Source organism: Pongo pygmaeus, chromosome 14 (assembly GCF_028885625.2).
Source record: "Pongo pygmaeus isolate AG05252 chromosome 14, NHGRI_mPonPyg2-v2.0_pri, whole genome shotgun sequence".
In the NCBI taxonomy this organism is placed as follows: domain Eukaryota; kingdom Metazoa; phylum Chordata; class Mammalia; order Primates; family Hominidae; genus Pongo; species Pongo pygmaeus.
Genome location: NC_072387.2, coordinates 45,822,458 through 45,843,357, shown reverse-complemented (window position 1 = coordinate 45,843,357; position 20,900 = coordinate 45,822,458).

Genomic DNA, 20,900 nt, shown 5'->3' with positions numbered 1-20,900 from the left:
ATGACGATGCATCTATACCAATGGTAAAGAACACATTTCTGTATTTGTTTTCTAGTATTTTTGATAGCCAACATATTTTCAATGTAAAATGTGGAAACAATTGAAAATGAATACTTCTTGTTGCCATTTTGAAATCTCTTGGAAAATGTGAACATACTTTAGGATGAGATTTTTCTCTTGTGTTTTTTATTTTCCTTGAAAATTACTTTATTTGTATGTAGCCGGAGTTGGGGTAGGATTAATTTTTAATGGCAATTTTAGCGGAAAGTCAAGGATTAAAAACTGCTTTCTAAATGCTTATGTCGTGTTACCTCTTCATTGCTCTACTTACATCTCTTATTCTTATCCTCATCTGTACACATAGTCGACCTTAAAATGAGTTCTCAGACTCAGAGATTAATTTCATGAACTAAAGGAAGTCAGCCAAAGTGGAAAAGAGGAGTCAATTTCAGGTCTCTGATTCATTTTGGTCCACAAAGTCTGAGGTTTCAGTTGCCTCCAAACACCTGCACATAACTAGGAGAGCAAAAATATGTTTTGTGACTCTCTAACCAACCACCTCTTAATGAAATGAATATTATCATTTCCACAGGATAATTTTCATGGAAATGCACTTGGCTAAGCAACGGTAAATACATAGAGTCCAATTATTCACATACCATGCCTCTCTATTCATGAAGATAAATATATATCAGATTATGGAGATACATATACAACCTGTCTTCTATAATAGTAGTAAACACCCTAGAGTGTTTAGAGTAACACTGAAAAGAAGTAAAAACAAAAGGTACACAATCTATGGTCTAAGGCAGACTAAGTCAGGGCTCATCACCAGGCCACCATCCATCAACCCTCATTCTGACACCTATATCCAAGATAACCATTTGCAGCAAGTGATATATATAGGAGCTTGTGTTTTGCAAAAAGAATAAGAAAAGGGAATCTGTGACTGGAGTCTTATACTCTGAGAAGAGACAAATGGTAGGGATGCTATCATGTCTGTTCCAAACAGAACTACTGTTCTATGTTTCAGCCCATATAATTAGTGGGATGAGGTCAAAAATTACTAAACTCTTCTGCATGAAAGATTCTGTAAGACATTGAGCCCGAGAAGAGGTTCTCTGGACCTTTAATTTTAAGTTGAGGGATAGTATTGGGAAAAGGCCATCCATGAAACCCTACAACATTTTGGCAACTCAAGGGCTATAGCTTGATGCAAAGTATTTTGGGGGGGAGACATTTATCTTAAAGTAAATTAGTAAACCATGATGTGCAATGACAATAATGAACCTTCTCAGGTAGCAGTTCTATACACTTGGGAGCTAAAAAATAAGAAGAAAAAGTCTGGGCACCAAAGGACAACTACATCTAGAGTGTGGACATTTTGAGACATCATTCTGGAAATATATGGAAATAACTGGGAGGTATTGAGATCCTGCTGTTATGCAGATAGAGGCTAACAAGTCAGCAGATATGTGGGTTAAATGTATAATAGGATTTTTTAAAGCTAATAAGTGAAAACATCCTTTTCCCTCCTAACTTTAGAAATGTTTGCAAGATTAAAGCAGGGTTTAGGCAGAAGGAAAACAAAAATAACTTTTATTACTGATGGATTCATGAATGTGGCTTCAGTGTTCAGTAATCACGAGCTTTCTAATACTGGATCCTCAAATTAAACAGAGTTACTCCAGTCACAGGCAATATTGAAGGCGGTAGATCTCTCCACTGGAATAGAAGGAAGGTCATAGATGAATATGTTCTCTCTGCAGGCAGATCCTGATGAGATAAAAAGAATTAGGCTACATATGCAAAATTCGTCTTTCCAAACTCACGAGTCATCTTGGGAGCACTGAAGGAGAGAGTTGGATAAGCCACCAAGAGTTTTATACTTGTGGAATTCCTTCCACATGGAAAGGCAAACTCTGTGGATAGGACCTTTCTCCACCGCCAGCAATGTGCAAAGAGCCTGGCACAGGGCTTATCATGTAACAGACTACAAAACAACCTACCGTGCTCCAGGCACTTACTTGCTAACAACATGAGTTGGATACCAAGAGATATTTGTCTTCCTTACTCCCAGAACATAGTATATACTGGATATTTGCTGAATTCTACTCTTCCTCCTTTTTCAAAGGGTTAGAAGAAATATGCTTCTTAAAAGTAACAATTGGTAGTAAATAAAGTTATTTAGCAACTCTACAATTACAAAGGTGATGTGAAAAAGATTTCTACCTCCCAGTTGGATGATCCATGGAGGTAAGGACAGAGGAGCAATAGAAACCATATTCAGATTCAAAGTAACTTTTATCAAGTGCCCACTGTGTCAAGCACTAAGCTAATACTTTCATAAATGATTGCATTTTTTACAATTAAATACTTAACCACATCACAGGAAGAAAAATTGAGATGCAAGAGTGTTAAGCAACTTACTCAAGGAGTCATAAAAAAGAAGAGGTAGAATAATATTTTTAACTAAGTATGATCCAGACTCATTTCGTTCCACTATATTGCACACAACATCAGCATATAGATATAAAGACAATTACAGCTTTTTTAAAATGGATTTTGTGGGAAAAGCAAAAAAAAAAAACTTGTGCTACTTTGAATCATACTATTAGGTAAGTTAAAATAATCTACTTAACATTATACCAGTTCTTCTAAAACTAGTTTTAAAGGATTTTTAAATCCTCAATGCATATTTTTTAAAAAATAATTTAAAAGACCAACAGCTATATGGCCAATATATCAATAAATAGTCTTTGTTTCCCTTTAAATCATGCTGTATATGTTCTTCTTCAAACCCAAACCTTGGATAGTTACCAAAATTAGAGAAATTTTCCTTTACACTGCTCGGATACAGGATAACCCAGTGATCCCACTCTCTTGCAGGCATTTCACATGAGACATTTTAAACACAGGTGGAGATAATCTACGGATGCAAACCAACATAAAATCCGAAGTGGAAGAAAGTAGAGCCCCTCTTTTGTGAAGTGATAGCTCAGAGAAACAGTACAGAGTGTCTAGAAGGAATATCAGGAACCTTTCGGCATAGCCTGCTTTGATTGTTCCCAGGGGCTCCCTTGGCTGTTCTGCACATTTCCTCTTAGCCTTATTTTCCACCACAACACTTCCCAGAGTGATTAGAAGCAAATAACAATGCCAGGCAAGTCCAAGTACACCTCAGATCCTCCCAAACTGTTGGCACTTCCTGCTGCTTTCATTGGCAACTGCATAATGTAGCTTACTAGACAGATTTTAATTTGAGTTCTACTAATGCAATAATTTGACATTTTTATTTATTCGTTTTCAAAATTATTTCTAGTTTCCTATTTAGAAAGAGCAAGTTATACTTTGGGTTAAGAGACAGAGGTTTTACATAGTGCTAGCCTTAAACATAAATGGAATAAGCCATAATCTGAAGAGTATTATTTGAGACACATCCACGGAAGTCTAAATTATCTACATTTTTTTGCCTTGACATTTCTCACCTTTTTTATCCACTTTATCTTATATATATATTCATTGCTAGAGTCTCTCATTTGAGTTGGAAAAATAAAACAAATTATCTCTGAAAGGCTATTAAAACACACGTTATATAGAAAGAAATCAATGGAGAAAGATTATACACAAGAAGATTCCATATTGCATTGAGAAATCATGGTAAATTTCTTTATGTGGCTAGAAATATTTCATCTTTAGGAGCAGAGATCGAGGAGAACATATGTAGAGTGCACCAAATTAGAGAAAACATGCCAAGCCTATTACTTTGTTAAGTTTGCCAAAGAAGTTTTTCACATGGTTGTGGTAGTTATGTCATGTCTCTTGTTTCTAAGACATGTGAGTACATTAAACTTTGTTATTTTGAGTCTGTCCTATGTCCCCTCTTGTGGAAACACCTTACTGATAATCACAAAAAAAATAAGTAAATAAATAAAAATAAAAATAAAAACCAGGAGGACTATGGACATAGTCAGGAATGACTTGGGAAATTCCTAATTTCCTGCTTATGTTGACCATGAGTCTCTGTACAAGCAAAATAAAAACTAAACAGAGTTGTAAACTACCAGGACAGTGAAGTATGTCCCAATTTTTACACAGAGACACTCAACAAAGTTGGGAGACAAGCTGGGTAAGGTAATAAGAATATCTCTGTCCAAGCTTTGGCTTACCACAAACTTAACGAAGTAGAGACTTCAGTGGTCACACATGAGAAAGAATAGAGACTTTAGAAAATTAGTTCAGGAAAGTCACTAACAAACAAAACCAACAGCAACAACTACAATATAAAAACAGCAATAAAACACCTTAGAGAGGAGATATGAGTTCCAGAGTTGCCTTGTTATATTATCTTAAATGTTCAGTTTTCAACAACAACAACAAAAATATGAGACATGCAAAAGACAGGAAAGTACAACTCATATGCAGGGGAAAACCAGTCCCTTAGGAAGCCCATGTTGTAGATTTACTAGACAAAGATTTTTAACTCCTTATGATAAAGAAATAACATAAACCATGTCTAAAGAACTAAATGAAAGCATAAGAATGATATTTTACCACATAGAGAATATAGATTAAAATATATAAATTATTTTTAAATGAGCCAAATAGAAATTCTAGAGTTGAAAAGAATAATAATTTAATTCATAAATTCACTAGAGGGGCTCAACAGCAGATTTGAGCTGGCAGAAGAAATAATCAATGAACTTGAATATAGGCAAATTGAGATTATCCTGCATGAGTAGCAGAAAAAAAAAGAAGCAGCAGCATGAAAAGAGCCCCCAGAGACCAATGGTACACTATCAAACATAGCAACAAACACATAATAAGACTCTCATGTGAAAAGAAAAGAGAAAACTGACAGAAAGAATATTTGAGGGAAACAATAACTGAAAACATCTCAATTTGGATAACAAACATCAACCCATATATATAAATAGCTCAACAAACTACAAGTAGGATAAACTGAAAGAGGTTACCTAGATACAAAATAATCAAACTGTCAAAAGGCAGACAGAGAACTTTTAAAGCAGTAAAAGAGGTGATTCAACATTTAAAAATGATCGTCAATAAGATGTATAGGCAACTGTCCATCAGAAATAATGGAGGCCAGGTGGCAGCAGAATTGCATATTCAAAGTGATGAAAGAAAAAGACAGCTAACCAAGGCAGGAAAATGACCCTTCAAAAACAAAGACTAAATTAAGACATTTCCAGGTAAACAAAACACTGACAGCACTTGCAGCCCTCTAAGAAACAATAAGGAAGCCCTGCAGGCTGAAATGAAATGATTGTTCCCAGGGCCTCCTAGGGAGCCCTGGACACTAGACAGAAACTTGAATCCATACAAAGAAATAAAAAACATCAGTAATGTTAACTATGTAGGTAAACATAAAATACAGTATAGATATCTTTTTCTTTTGCAACTATTTCCTTTTTCTGAGTAATTTAAAAGAAAATTGCATAAAGCAATATTTATAAAACGGTGTGAATGGACTTGTAATGTTTAAAGATGTATTTTATGACAACAGCACAAGTGGGGAGGACATGGAGCTCTATACAGGAACGAAGTTTTGTATACTATTAAAACTAGTTGGTGTTATTTTTGAACTAGATTGATATAAATAAAATGTTAATTGTCACCGCTAGGAAAATTCCGTAAAAATAAGTATGTCTAGACCTAACAGATATCTGCAGGACACTCCACAAAAACACCAGAATACACATTTTTGTCAAGTGCACATAGAACATTACCCAGGATATGCCTTATTTTAGGCTATAGAACACCTTTAATAAATTTTAAATGATTTAAAAGGATTAATTTTAAATAATTTAAATTACACAAAGTATGTTCTCCAACCATATAATTTATATTATTATAAATCAATAATATAAATTTGGAAAATTCACAAATATGTAAAAATTAAACAATACACTGCTAAATAAACAAGGGGTTAAAGAAGAAATTACCAGGGAACGAATCACAAAGAGGAAATAAAAAATCTGGTCTGAAATTTGAAAATACTTTTTAAGATAAATGAAAATAAAACATACCAAACCTATAGAATGCATCTAAAGCATTGATTACAGATAAATTACAGCTTTAAGAATATTACACTATTTTAAAAGTAAAAATCTAATTATAAAAAAAGATAAATAACCCAACTTTTCACCTTAAGAACGTAGAAACAGAAGGGCAAACTAAGCCTAGGAAGGAAATAATTAAATAACAATAGAAATAAATTAAATAGAGAATAGAAAATAATAGAGAAAATCAGAGAAACCGAATACAAGTTGTGCATAACCTTTCCTAATTGGATAACCCCAACAGCAGGAATGACCGCCCAGAACATGCACATGAGCAAAACATCAGTAATACCATCTGGCAACTTCTCTGAGAAATAGCAAGAGTGCATGTATAGGAGGAGAAGGCCACTATCATTATAACCTGAATAGCCCCAGTGGTGGATCCTGCACCCTATCCTACAGATGTCCCAGTTTTGACAGGAGGAGTTTGCATTTAGGAAGACATTTTGCTCCTGCAGTGTCAGAGTCCAATTGCAGAAATGCATCAAGTCTAGATTAATAAAGTTAGGTACTTGAGGTATCAGAAAAGTCTATGGTTAGGGAAACATCCATTTGTGGCACAGCAATCAGAGCATTACTTAATTTTCTGGCATGAAGGGTTTAAAATCAAAAGAGTCAAAAATAACAACAGCTACAATTAGTGGCTAAGGAAGACATAATAGATAAAGAAGCAAATTACAGCCACAAAATATAAATTATGAGTGGAGGGGAAAAGTCTAGAGTATTTTTATGCAATCAAAATTAAGTTGCTATCTGCTTAAAATAGTCTATTACAACTACAGGACTTTTAATCCTAGCCCCATGGTAACCACAAAGAAAGAAATTGCAGCAGATACACAGATAAGAAGGAGAAAGAAAACAAAGTTTAGCACCACAGAAAACCACCAAACTACAGAGGTAAACAATAAGATAGGAAGAAAAAACCAAAGGCTGTGCAAAGAAACTAGAAATAATTAACAAAATGGCAAGAGCAAGTCTTTATCTATCAATAATAACCTTGAATGTAAATTGATTAAATTCTTCAACTAAAAAATGTATAGTAGCCTAATGGATTTTTTTCAAGACCCAAATATGTGCTGCCAAGAAAAGACTCACCTCGCTGCTAAAAACAAACAGAATAAAAGTGAAGAAATGGAAAAAGATATCTCATGCAAACAGAAACCAGATAAAATAGACATTAAAAATTGTAAAAAAGAGACAAAGAAAGTAATTATACAATGATAAAGGGACCAATTTTACAAGAAAATATAACAATTCTAAATATATATTCACCTAACACCAGAGCACCCAAATAAATAAAACAAACATTACTGGACCTAAGGGAATAGACAGCCTGAAATACAATAAATAAACGTAGAAGACTCCAAAACCCTACTTTCAACAATGGCCAGATCATCTAGACCAAAAATTAACAAAGAAACATCATAGACTTAAATTGCACCATAGACCAACTCAACCTAACAGACATTTAGTTCAGGAACAATTCAAAACAATTACATTATAATTCAAAACAATTTACAGAACTTTCCATCAAATAACTGCAGAATAAATACTCTTTGTAACTGCACATAGAACAGCATCCAGTTTAAATTAGATGGTAGGTGACAAAACAAGTCTTAACAAACTTAAGAAGACAGAGATTGTATCAAGTCTCTTTTCTGACTACATGGTATAAAACTAGAAACCAACTACAAGAAAACTCTGGAAACTTTACAAATACATGGAAATGAAACAATGTGCTCCTAAATTAGAAATGAATCTCTCAAAAAATTAAAAGAAACATAAAAAATTTCCTTTAGATAAACAAGAATAAAAACACATCAAATCAAAACCTATGGGACACAGCAAAAGTAGTTTTAAGAGGAAAGTTTATAGCAATAAACACCTACATGGAAAAAACAAGAAAGTTTTTCTTTTCCTTTTTTTTTTTTTTTTCTGAGATAGAGTTTCACTCTTGTTGTCCAGGCTAGAGTACAATGGCACGATCTCGGCTCACCACAACCTCCACCTCCCAGGTTCAAATGATTCTCCTGCTTCAGCCTCCCGAGTAGCTGGAATTACAGGCATACAACACTATGCCAGGCTAATTTTTTGTATTTTTAGTAGAGATGGGATAACCTAATAATGCATCTCAAGGAACTAGAAAAACAAGAACAAACTGACCCAAAATTTGGTAAAAGAAAAGAAATAATAAAGATCAGAGCAAAAACAAACCACAGAAACTGAAAAAGCAATTCAAACGATTAACAAAATGAAGAAATTATTTTGTGAAAAGGTAAAATCTACAAACATTTAGCTAGCCTAAGAAAAAAAAAGACTTAAATAAATAAAATCAGAAATGAAAACAGATATTACAACTGATATCACAGAAATACAAAGGGTCATAATGGACTACTCTGATCAGCTATGCCAATGAATTGATAACATAGAAGAAATGATAAATTATTGGACACATACAATCTACCAAGATTCAATTATGAAGTAATAGAAAATCTAAGCAGACCAATAACAAGTAAGGAAATTAAATCAGTAATAAGAAGACTTCCATTAAAGGAAAGCCCAAGACTCAATGGCTCGATTGTTGAATTCTACTAAACATTTAAAGAAGAAATAATGCTAACTCTCCTCAAACTATTTTAGAAAATTGAAGAGAGAAGAATACTTCTGAACTCATTTTATGAAGCCAGCATTACACTGATTCCAAAATCATACAAGGACACTACAAAAAAAGAAAACTATAGGCCAATATCCTAGATGAATATAGATGCAAAAATTCTTAGCAAGATACAAGCAAACTGGATCCAATAGCACATTAAAAATATCATTCACTATTATCAAATGGAATTCATCCCAGGGATGCAAGTATAATTTAACATACACAAATCAATAAATGTGATACACCATGTTAACAGAAAGACAAAGATCATGCGATCATTTTAATAAACACAGAAAATGCATTTAACAATCTTTAACATCCCTTCATAATAAAAACTCTCAACGAATTAGGTATAGAGGTATGCACCTCAAAACAATAAAGGCCATATATGACAAATCCACAGCTAACATCGTACTGAATAGGTAAAAGCTGAAAACTTTCCCTCTAAGATCAGGAACAAGCCAAAGATGCCCACTTTTACCATTTCTATTCAACATAGTATTGGAAGTCCTAGCCAGAGCAGTTAGGTAAGAGAGAGAAATGATAGGCATCCAAACTGGAAAAGAGAAAGCCAAATTGTCCTTTTTTGCAGAAAACATGATCACATTATATAGAAAACCCTAAAGACCCCATGAAAATACTGTTACAACTAACAAATTCAGTAAAGTTGCAGGATACAAAGTCAATGTACAAAAAATCAGTAGCATTTCGATATGCTAATAGTGAACTATCTGGAAAAAAATCAATAAAACAATTTCAATTACAATAGTTATAAAAGGTAAGAATATACCTAGAAATAAATGTAACCAACTAGGTTAAAAAAAAAATCTCTACACTGAAAACTATAAAACTTTGATGAAAGAAACTGACACATATAAATGAAAAGATCTCATGCTCATGGATTGGAAGAATTACTATTGTTAAAATGCCCATACCACCCCAAAGCGATCTACAGTTTTAATGCAATTTCTGTCAAAATACCAAAGGCATATTTTACAGAAATAGAAAAAAAAAATCCTAAAATTCATATGAAACTCCAAAAGGGCCTAAATATATAAAGCAATCCTAAACAAAAAGAACAAACTAGAGGCATTTCACTACCTGACTTCAAAGTATACTACAAAGCAGTAGTAACCAAAACAGCTTGATACTGACATAAAAACAGACACATAGGCTGATGGAATAGAATAGAGCCCAGAAATAAATTCATGTACCTTACAGCCAATTGATTTTTTGAGAAAGTTACCAAAAACACACATTGGGGGAAAGGCAGTCTCTGTAGTAAATGATGCTGGGAAAATTAGATATGTACATGCAGAAGAATAGGACTAGATCCCTGCCTCTCAACATATACAAAAATCAACTCAAAATAAACCAACTACTTAAATGTAAAACTTGAAACTATAAAACTACTAAAAGAAAATGTTGGGAGACTCTTCACAACATCAGGCTGGGCAACGATTTTTTAAAATAAGACCTCAAAAGCACAGGCAACAAAAGTAAAAACAGACAAATAGAATTACATTAATGTAAAAAGCTTCTGTATGTAAAGAGACAACCTACAAAATGGGAGAAAATAGTTGCAAACTACACATCTGACAAGAGGTAAATATACAAACTTTATAGGAAACTTAACAGCAAAAAAAATAAGTAACCAACTTTAAAAAAGGGTGAAAGACCTTAATAGACATTTCTTAAAAGAAGAAATACACATGGCCAACAGGTATATTTAAAAATGTTCATCACTAATCATCAGGAAAATGCAAATCAAAAGTACAGTGAGATATCACTTCATTGTAATGGCCATTATGAAAAAGACAAAAGAAAACAAGTGTTAGTAAGGATGTGGAGAAAAGGAAACACTTATGTACTGTTGATGGATTATAAACTAGTACTGCCATTATTAAGAAAAACAGTATGGAGGTTCCTCAAAAAATTAAAAATAAAACTATCAGATGATTCAGCAATTACCCTCCTGTGTATATACCAAAAGAAAATAAAATCAGTGTTTTGAAGAGATATCTGCACTCCCATGTTTATTGCCAAACTATTTACAGCAGCCAGGATATTAAATTAACCTAAGTATCCAACAACAGATGAATAGATAAAATGTGATAAATATACACAAGGGAATTCTATTCAGCCATAAAAAAGAATAACATCTTATCATTTGTGACAGCATGGATGAATCTGTAGTACACCATGTTAAGTGAAATGAGCCAGAAAGGAAAAGAAAAATACTGCATGATCTCACTTTTATGTGGAATCTAAAAAAGAAAAAAGTTACAGAAGCAGAGAGTAGAATAGTGGTTACCAGAAACTGCTTGGGAGGGGATGGAAGAGGGGATGATGGGGAGAGGTTGGTCAACGGGTACAAAGTTACCAATTAGATATAAGGAATAAATTCTGGTGTTCCTTTGCACAATAGGGTGACTATTGTTAATAGTAAAATATGGCATATTATAAAATAGCTGGAAGAGAGGCTTTGAAAATTCTCACCACAAAAAAATGGTAAATGCACGAAGTTATGGATATACTAACTACACTGATTTGATCATTATGTAACATAGATATGTATTAAAATATCAAATCGTACCCGATAAATATGTATGATTAAAATGTGTCAAATAAATAAATAAAGTTAACCAGAAGAAGCCATCATACAACTAGGGCCATTCATGCTCCCCCATTGGGTCAGTGGAAGTAGCAGCTTCTGGCAGACAGAGGGACATTCCTGAGACCTTTTCATAGAATTGGGAAATCTCATCCAGAGTTTTTCTCACTGCTGGATGAGTCATTTTCATTTCACTAAAGAGAATTCCTGAGCCACCCCTATCTTACAATTGAGGCTTCTGCTTGGTTCCTCAACTTGATTGGGATTTCTGGTAATGAGAGTATTTCACAGCCATGAGTCATGTATTCGAAATCCACTAAGGCCCAATAAGAAGCCAATAATTGTCTCTCAAAGGGTGTATAGCTTTTAGGTGATTCTGGGAGCTCATGGCTCTAAAAGTCCAGTGAGAATTACTGGCCTATGGTGGTGCCCTTCTGCCACAGATTCTAGTCAGCAAACTGAGAGATTGCTAAGACCTGTAACTCAAAGGGCAATTTGGGTATATGGGGCCCAGGGGAAGGGCAGCCTGAATGTCTCGTTGGAGGACTTCCAGGACATCCTATGGGTCATGGCCTCATTCAAAGATAGCAGCCTGTCTGGTAATTCAATAGAAAGGTACTATCAAGATTCTCACATACCTTCAATAAACTGTAAGAATGCCAGTAGCCACATAGGTCCTCCAATCACTAGGCTTTTTTAAAAATCTGTTGGGGCAGACAAGACCAAAACTTAGCAATCATCTCTGAAATGAGATATTCTTCCCGTTTCCAGATTAGGCCCAGCAATTTCACTTGGGTAGTAAGTCCTTCTACATTGTCTGTGTTAATGGCCTAGCTCTGTTACTGCACATGGGTCAACAGGATATCCACTTTTTACCAGGCAGTTCCCTTGTCTGAGCTAACCAAGAGATCAACAGAGTGAAAGGCCAGTGCTCCACTGGGAAGCAGGACTTTTACTAGAGCATGGCATACCCACTGATAGCAGGTAGACAAGGAGTTTAGGTACCTTTGTGAATCGACATTAGAGGCATGTTGCTCCCACTTCCAAATAAAGGCAAATTGATCCTGATCACCTAGATGGATGATTAGGATCAATTTATCAGTTATGCTGAAGAAGACATTAGAGATGTCAATTGCTGTACACCAAGTTCTTTGAGATTGGGCAACAGCATCTGTGATAGTCACATTAGGTTCTGCCAGTGCCAAAGCCAGCACTGTGTTGAGCCACCTCCATGGTGATTTTTCAGCTACCCAGTGCCCGCTTACACACAGGCCAGCTGGGACTACTGAGTGGAGAAATAGTTTCACAGGGGATTTTGGCTTCCTTAAGCTTGGCAATTGGAGGGCAGTTCTTTCTTTTGTTTCCCCAAGCAGTCAATGTCGTTTGGGAAAGACAATGGTACTAGGCACCTGTAGTCAAGTAGCTCATGGTCTTCTACACACCCTATTAACACAATCTTAATTGCAGAAATTCCAATCAGAGTTTGAGGAGAAACTTAGTCATGAATGCACATAGACAATACATCGATACCATTAATACTTTTGGTAGTGGAAGCCATAACAATGGAGGTTTGCAGGAGCCTGAAAGTACCCAGGTAAGAGTCTCAGTGATGCTAGCCTTAGCATCTAAAACCTAAACAGAATCTAAAACTAGACAGCATCATCTGCTTCACCCACACTCTAGTACCAAGGGTTGTGGAGATCACAGTCACCTGTGCACCGGTATCTGAAAGGTCCAAGAAGTGCAACGGGCCCTCATCCATTGACCCCTGACCTTGGCATGGAAACTCTGCTCCCCCCAGGGATGGGAAGATCTCAGCTTGACCCCCTAGTCCTCTTTCTTTTTGAAAGTTTAGAGGTCTGGGTAAGGATTGATGTGGTCTCTGGTTCCTCCAACTCACTGGGAAGAAAGGAAAGAATAGCTCTTGTCACAGGGGCTGTCTTCATACAGAACCTAGCAAAGCTGACCATCAGAACCCACAACAGCCCCGTAGCTGGTCCTGAGTTCCTCAGTAGGAAACTCAATCTTCTCCATTAAGTCCCATTATCAAGTGACCAAATCAGAGATATTTTTGAGAAGGCCCTTCCCCAAGTCACCCAGGAGAGGATGCCCTGTTACTACTCTTACAGTACTCCTTCTCCTGGTCACATGGAGATAGTGAATGGAAGACAGAGACCATGGAAAAGGAATCATGAAGAGAGCAGGAAGAAGTAGCTAGAAATAAAAACAAAAACAGGAAGCTGAGAACAGACTGCAGACCCTAGAAGAGAGGCCACATTTTCCCTTGTCCAAGGAGATCAATTTTGGGTGGCCGTTGAATGAATGGGGCTGATCTAGAATGACACAGTTCCTGCTCCCCACATGGCTGTCTAAGGGACTGCCACGGTTTCACATACCTCCCCACATCTTCTTCCATAAAATCCTACAAACTAAAGAAACCAAGGATGTTTGTCTTCCTTACAACTAACATAGGGAACCATAAATCCTTTGACATTGTTGCAGTCTAAAGTTTGTGGGAAGATGTGGTGATGTCAGCCAGTCAGTGCTTGCAGAGATTTTTGTACAAAGCTAACAAACTACAACTGGACCCTCAGAAAAATCACTTTACAAACTATATAGAGACTGGGTTGGAGGGGCTAAAAATAGGTAGAAGGAGAGAACACTAGAATAGAGGAATTTTAATGCCTGGTGTCCCTGTGTGATGTTATTTTTTCTGCTCTTTTCTTACTGAGTTTGTATCTGTGGGAAGCCAACTGAGTACTAGTAGTTACAGCATAAATGTGAGCAATTGCATAACCTTGATAAATCCGGATGAGAAATCTGTTTTATCATCGATCATAGGGCTGTTCCCATCTCTTCTTTATTTCACTTGACCTAAACAGAGACAGTCAGACTGTGCATGAATTAAACTATAAAGGTGAGAAACATTAAAACTAAGACAGAAATTTGAAACAAAGCAGTGTGAGTAATAAAGAAACTTTCAACTATGGCATTGGAATAACTCAAGAAACAATGGCCCCAGCGATACAGTGATAATTGTCGTTCACTTTCTTTCCCCATTCAGAGTAATGAATTGGAATGCAGGCATATATCTTCAGTACAGTAGTCCCCCAGGACAAATATATAAAGTTTTCTAAGTCTATATAAAGAAAGGCTGAGTCTAAATACTTTATAAGATCTTTAATTTAGTTATTTTTAAGCTTTACCTTTCATCTTCACTAACATTTCTAGTTTATACATTTATTCCCCTTGGGTTCCAAATCTTTGGTGGAAGTTTCAAGAAAGCTATTTAAATGTTCAATCTAAACAATAATACTCTAAAAAGCAGCCAAATACAATAAACTGGGGAATTTTCTGATTAAAAAACCCAGAGAAATTGCAACCAGCTGTTCTTCTTCCACCATCAATTTATTTTCTCTGAAAAGCGAACAAAAAGAAACAGGCTGTGATAGAAAAGATTGGTTTAGACTCTCTGATAGTAAGACTTGTTAAAGAAAAGAACAGTCATCTGCAAACAGGGACAATTTGACTTCCTCTTTTCCTAATTGAATACCCATTATTTCCTTCTCCTGCCTAATTGCCCTGGCCAGAACTTCCAACACTATGTTGAATAGGAGTGGTAAGAGAGGGCATCCCTGTCTTGTGCCAGTTTTCAAAGGGAATGCTTCCAGTTTTTGCCCATTCAGTATGATATTGGTTGTGGGTTTGTCATAGATAGCTCTTATTGTTTTGAGATAAGTCCCATCAATACCTAATTTATTGAGAGTTTTTAGCATGAAGGGTTATTGAATTTTGTCAAAGGCCTTTTCTGCATCTATTGAGATAATCATGTGGTTTTTGTCTTTGGTTCTGTTTATATACTGGATTACATTTATTGATTTGCGAATATTGAACCAGCCTTGCATCCCAGGGATGAAGCCCACTTGATCACGACATGATTGTATATCTAGAAAACCCCATTGTCTCAGCCCAAAATCTCCTTAAGCTGATAAGCAACTTCAGCAAAGTCTCAGGATACAAAATCAAAGTACAAAAATCACAAGCATTCTTATACACCAACAACAGCCAGAGAGCCAAATCATGAGTGAACTCCCATTCACAATTGCTTCAAAGAGAATAAAATACCTAGGAATCCAACTTACAAGGGAAGTGAAGGACCTCTTCAAGGAGAACTACAAACCACTGCTCAAGGAAATAAGAGAGGATACAAACAAATGGAAGAACATTCCATGCTCATGGGTAGGAAGAATCAATATCGTGAAAATGGCCATACTGCCCAAGGTAATTTACAGATTCAATGCCATCCCCAACAAGCTACCAATGACTTTCTTCACAGAATTGGAAAAAACTACTTTAAAGTTCATATGGAACCAAAAAAGAGCCCGCATCACCAAGTCAATCCTAAGCCAAAAGAACAAAGCTGGAGGCATCACACTACCTGACTTCAAACTATACTACAAGGCTACAGTAACCAAAACAGCATGGTACTGGTACCAAAACAGAGATATGGATCAATGGAACAGAACAGAGCCCTCAGAAATAACGCCGCATATCTACAACTATCTGATCTTTGACAAACCTGAGAAAAACAAGCAATGGGGAAAGGATTCCCTATTTAATAAATGGTGCTGGGAAAACTGGCTAGCCATATGTAGAAAGCTGAAACTGGATCCCTTCCTTACACCTTATACAAAAATCAATTCAAGATTGATTAAAGACTTAAACGTTAGACCTAAAACCATAAAAACCCTAGAAGAAAACCTAGGCAATACCATTCAGGACATAGGCATGGGCAAGGACTTCATGTCTAAAACATCAAAAGCAATGGCAACAAAAGCCAAAATTGACAAATGGGATCTAATTAAACTAAAGAGCTTCTGCACAGCAAAAGAAACTACCATCAGAGTGAACAGGCAACCTATAAAATGGGAGAAAATTTTCGCAACCTACTCATCTGACAAAGGGTTAATATCCAGAATCTACAATGAACTCAAACAAATTTACAAGAAAAAAACAAACAACCCCATCAAAAAGTGGGCAAAGTACATGAACAGACACTTCTCAAAAGAAGACATTTATGCAGCCAAAAAACACATGAAAAAATGCTCACCATCACTGACCATCAGAGAAATGCAAATCAAAACCACAATGAGATACCATCTCACACCAGTTAGAATGGCAATCATTAAAAAGTCAGGAAACAACAGGTGCTGGAGAGGATGTGGAGAAATAGGAACATTTTTACACTGTTGGTGAGACTGTAAACTAGTTCAACCATTGTGGAAGTCAGTGTGGTTATTCCTCAGGGATCTAGAACTAGAAATACCATTTGACCCAGCCATCCCATTACTGGGTATATACCCAAAGGACTATAAATCATGCTGCTATAAAGACACATGCACACATATGTTTATTGCGGCATTATTCACAATAGCAAAGACTTGGAACCAACCCAAATGTCCAACAATGATAGACTGGATTAAGAAAATGTGGCACATATACACCATGGAATACTATGCAGCCATAAAAAATGATGAGTTCATGTCCTTTGTAGGGACATGGATGAAACTGGAAATCATCATTCTCAGTGAACTATCGCAAGAACAAAAAACCAAACACCGCATATTCGCACTCATAGGTGGGAATTGAACAATGAGAACACATGGACAGAGGAAGGGGAACATCACACTCTGGGGACTGTTGTGGGGTGGGGGGAGGGGGGAGGGATAGCATTGGGAGATATACCTAATGCTAGATGACGAGTTAGTGGGTGCAGTGCACCAGAATGGCACATGTATACATAGGTAACTAACCTGCACATTGCGCACATGTACCCTAAAACCTAAAGTATAATAATAATAAATAAAAAATAAATAAATAAATAAAAGAGAAGAACAGTCAACTGAAAGGGAGAGAGAACCAAAGACAGAAAGAGAACTAAATTTGTAAAGCACTTTTAAGAGCTGATCACTTCTAAACATACTGACTCTCCTTTAAAATTTAAGAGACTCCATAAATATTTTCCCTTTTCCTAGCCAAAGATCAGAACCAATTAAAAAGCAAAACAGTTTATCCAGAAAGAGATGGAAATACCACCTTCATCACTGATGAAGTCCATGGGAGAGAACATGGCCAGGGGTGTTGAGTCCTGGAATTAGTCAGGTTACCCCAACTGGACCAGTGACCAGTCCAGGATCCTTATCTGTACAATCTCATACCATAGCATAAAGTATAGACAGGACAGGAGTGGGTCCAAGAGAAAGAAGAGAGAATAAAGGCTTGAGCTAAGCATGCTTAGTTTCTCTCCCTAATCTACCATCAGTAAGCCACATCTTTCCTGGAGAGATGCTGGTGGCAGAATGAGGCCATCTGCTAGTGAAACTAAAGCCTCTTTCACTGGGAAGAATCTACAGAGCAAGGAATATGTGCTGTCTTCCCCAACTCCTTCAAAACTTACCACCACTTGATCATAATTAGCTCCCTGAGGCAAGGCTCAAAAAACTTTTAAGTTACTTATTCAAGACCTTTAAATATCAAGTGGTAGAATCAAGATTTGAAATCCAAACCATCTGACTCCAAACTTTTTTCTACTACCCAGGATTGTTTCATCTTTTTCTTAAAGTATTATAGAATGAAACTGTTTGAACTGTTCCAAAGAGCCATAAGGGATTTTAAGATTCCTTCTAGCTCTCAACCAGTTGTAACAAGATACAAATATTTAACCTATTTTTAATATGAAATCTCAATTGTATTCCACGAATTTATTGTTTTGGCTAAGAAGGAGGACAACCTTCCCCTCAATGGAATTTGAATCTTTGCTCTCAGATGTGAGGAATAAGAACCAGATACTGTGTTTCTAAAGAGGAAGCCTTTCTACCTAAAGGGAGAGGAAGGTGGGTTTTCTGTTTTTCTACATTTGTTTTTGGAAGCAATTTTAAACGAGAGATTGCAGACCTTCCAGATCAGACATCAAGGTCAATGTTATGAGAGAAAAGAAAAAGAATAAATTTCTTGCATAGGGAAATAAAACCAGGGAAGAGTAGAAAGTGGGGATCTTGGGAAGGAATGGAAGGAAGACAGATGGAGAAAGGAACCTAATTGCCATGGGCCACCAAAGTAAGAGAGTTACAAAAGTGGAGTGTTGTTTTGGGAGGTTCTGGCAAGTGACCCAGGCAAGAACTGCTGCTGTGGCCTCTGCTCAAGTCTAGAAGCTCTGTTGTTGAACAGTCCTAACCAGCTTGCTACATTGTCTGCATCTGAGTAAACGAACTTCCCTTTACCTTCAAAGAGTACCTTACCCCATTGTTGTGGGAATGAGAACCACACACAAGCTAAGCTTCAGCAACCCATTGAGGACACCCCATGAATACCTAATGGATTGGTGAAAAGAGGTTCTGTCCTCTGAACTTGAAAGCCAAAATGAGTATGCCTAGGCACCCCATGAGATGGAACTAACACCTCTAGTACCTGGGGGCCCAAATGGGCATGAATACTAAGATGCTACAGTCAGGCAGGCAACAGAGCTGAGAGTTTGAGCCCAGGCTCTAGAAATAGACTTGCCTGGGTGCTTATCCACCTCAGCAACTTGCTAGCTGTGTGACCATGAGCAGTTGCACAATCTCTTCATACCTCAGTTTCTAAACCTGTACAATGGGGATAAAAAAACAGTGCCAACTTCACAGGATCAATATCAGGATTTCAAAAGTTAATATATATAAAGAACTTAAAGCCATGCCTGACACATAAGAAACACTCAGTAAATGATATTGCTGCCATCTAGTATCTGGATTAAAGTTGAGAATCATCACCAGTATTCCAGAATTGTTAGCACTGTTCCATAACCTAATAAGTCCAATAATATTTGGAAAAACAAAAGAACTGATCTTACCTATTGAGTAAGGGACCAGTTGTCTGTGAAACTTCAGCATCTATTATTACAATTCCTTTCTGAAATATGTTTCCACAATGTGGTCCAGGAGACAGCGCATAGCCCTTGGAGCCAGGCAGACAACCCAGAGGATCCAGCAGCCTATCTTTTGCCAAAGTCACTGTCATGGGTAGAATCCTGCCTCAGCCTGGGAGCCAGCTGCCATCTATGGACTAAGCCTGTTTTTACCTATCCATGCCAAGAAAAAGGCCTAAAGAGAAGCCAAAGACAGTGCTTCCCATCCTGAGCTTCTCCCCCTCTTAGTGCTACTAACCTGGTTCTTGGGATGCTGTCCCAAGAGTCCTACCTCTAGTCTCCTACAGATCTGAGGCTTTGGGATCTGACCCTGAATGACCTTAGATTTTGACCCATTTTCTAATTGCTTCCATCTATTTTGACATGAAAGAAGGAATGCTGCTTCCTCTTCCTGCTTAGCTACTGAATAAGTCTCTCTCTGCAGGTACAGAATTCAAACTCTCCCAATGATGGTTTTGAGGAAGCTGCCATTTACCAAGGCTAAAGATTATGATTTGGCTCTTGGAAACCTTATAGATGAAAGCCTTATTGGATTCAACATCCATGTCTGGTGGAAATTAGCAGTGGCCAGTGTTGGGAGGATGAATAGAGGAGATCTCAGGGAAAAGAATAGAGCTACCAGGAGCACAAAGAACCTTTCAGAGTCTGTGGGCATGAAAAGCACTTGGAGGCCTCTCAGAAGGAGGCAGCATGACTGCAGATCATTCTAACCATCCAAAAGCATGTATTTAACATAAATAAATATATACATGCTTCTGCTTTGATGGGATAAGGCATTTTCAGTCTTAAAATTTCTGCTCTTCATAAGGATATGTTCTGCACAAAGGGCACCCCATTACCTTACATAGCCTCCAACTTCGGGACACTTCCAAATCAATTTTCCTCATCCTTGCAATTACCATTTAGATTAGTGGGAGTTCTCCAGAGAAGCAGAACCAATAGGATATACAGAAATGGATTTATTATGAAGGATTGGCTCACATAATTATAAAGGCAGAGAAGCCTCACCATCTGCCATCTGTAAACTGAAGGCCAAGAAGAGCCAGTGCAGTAATTCCAGTCCAAGCCCACAGACCTGAGGACCAGAAGAAACAATGATGAAAGTCTCAGTCCAAAAGCCCAATAATTGGGAGTGTAGAGGGGGCAACTGTTTATGTCTGAATGTCCAAGAATTAGGAGCATCAATGTCAAGAGAAGGAGAGCAGGAGAAGACAGATGCCCCAGGTCAAGCAGAGAGGATGAAATTGTCCTTCCTCTGCATTTTTGTTCTATTCAAGCCCTCCAGGGATGTGGCCCATCTACATTGGTGAGGGCAGATCTTCTTTACTCAGTACTGGTTCAAATGCTAACTGGACTGGAAACACCTTCAAGGACACATCCAGAAACCATATTTTACCAGCTACTTAGGCACCCCTTACCCCAATCAAGTTGACACATAAAATTACCCATCACACCACTTTACCTCATCTACTTGGAGTCACTGTTTTCTCAGGCTCTGAATGGTCTCTAACTCAGAATTTCTTAGCTACAGCACTATTGATATTGGGGCCAGATAATCCTTTGTCATGGGGGGCTGTCCTCGCA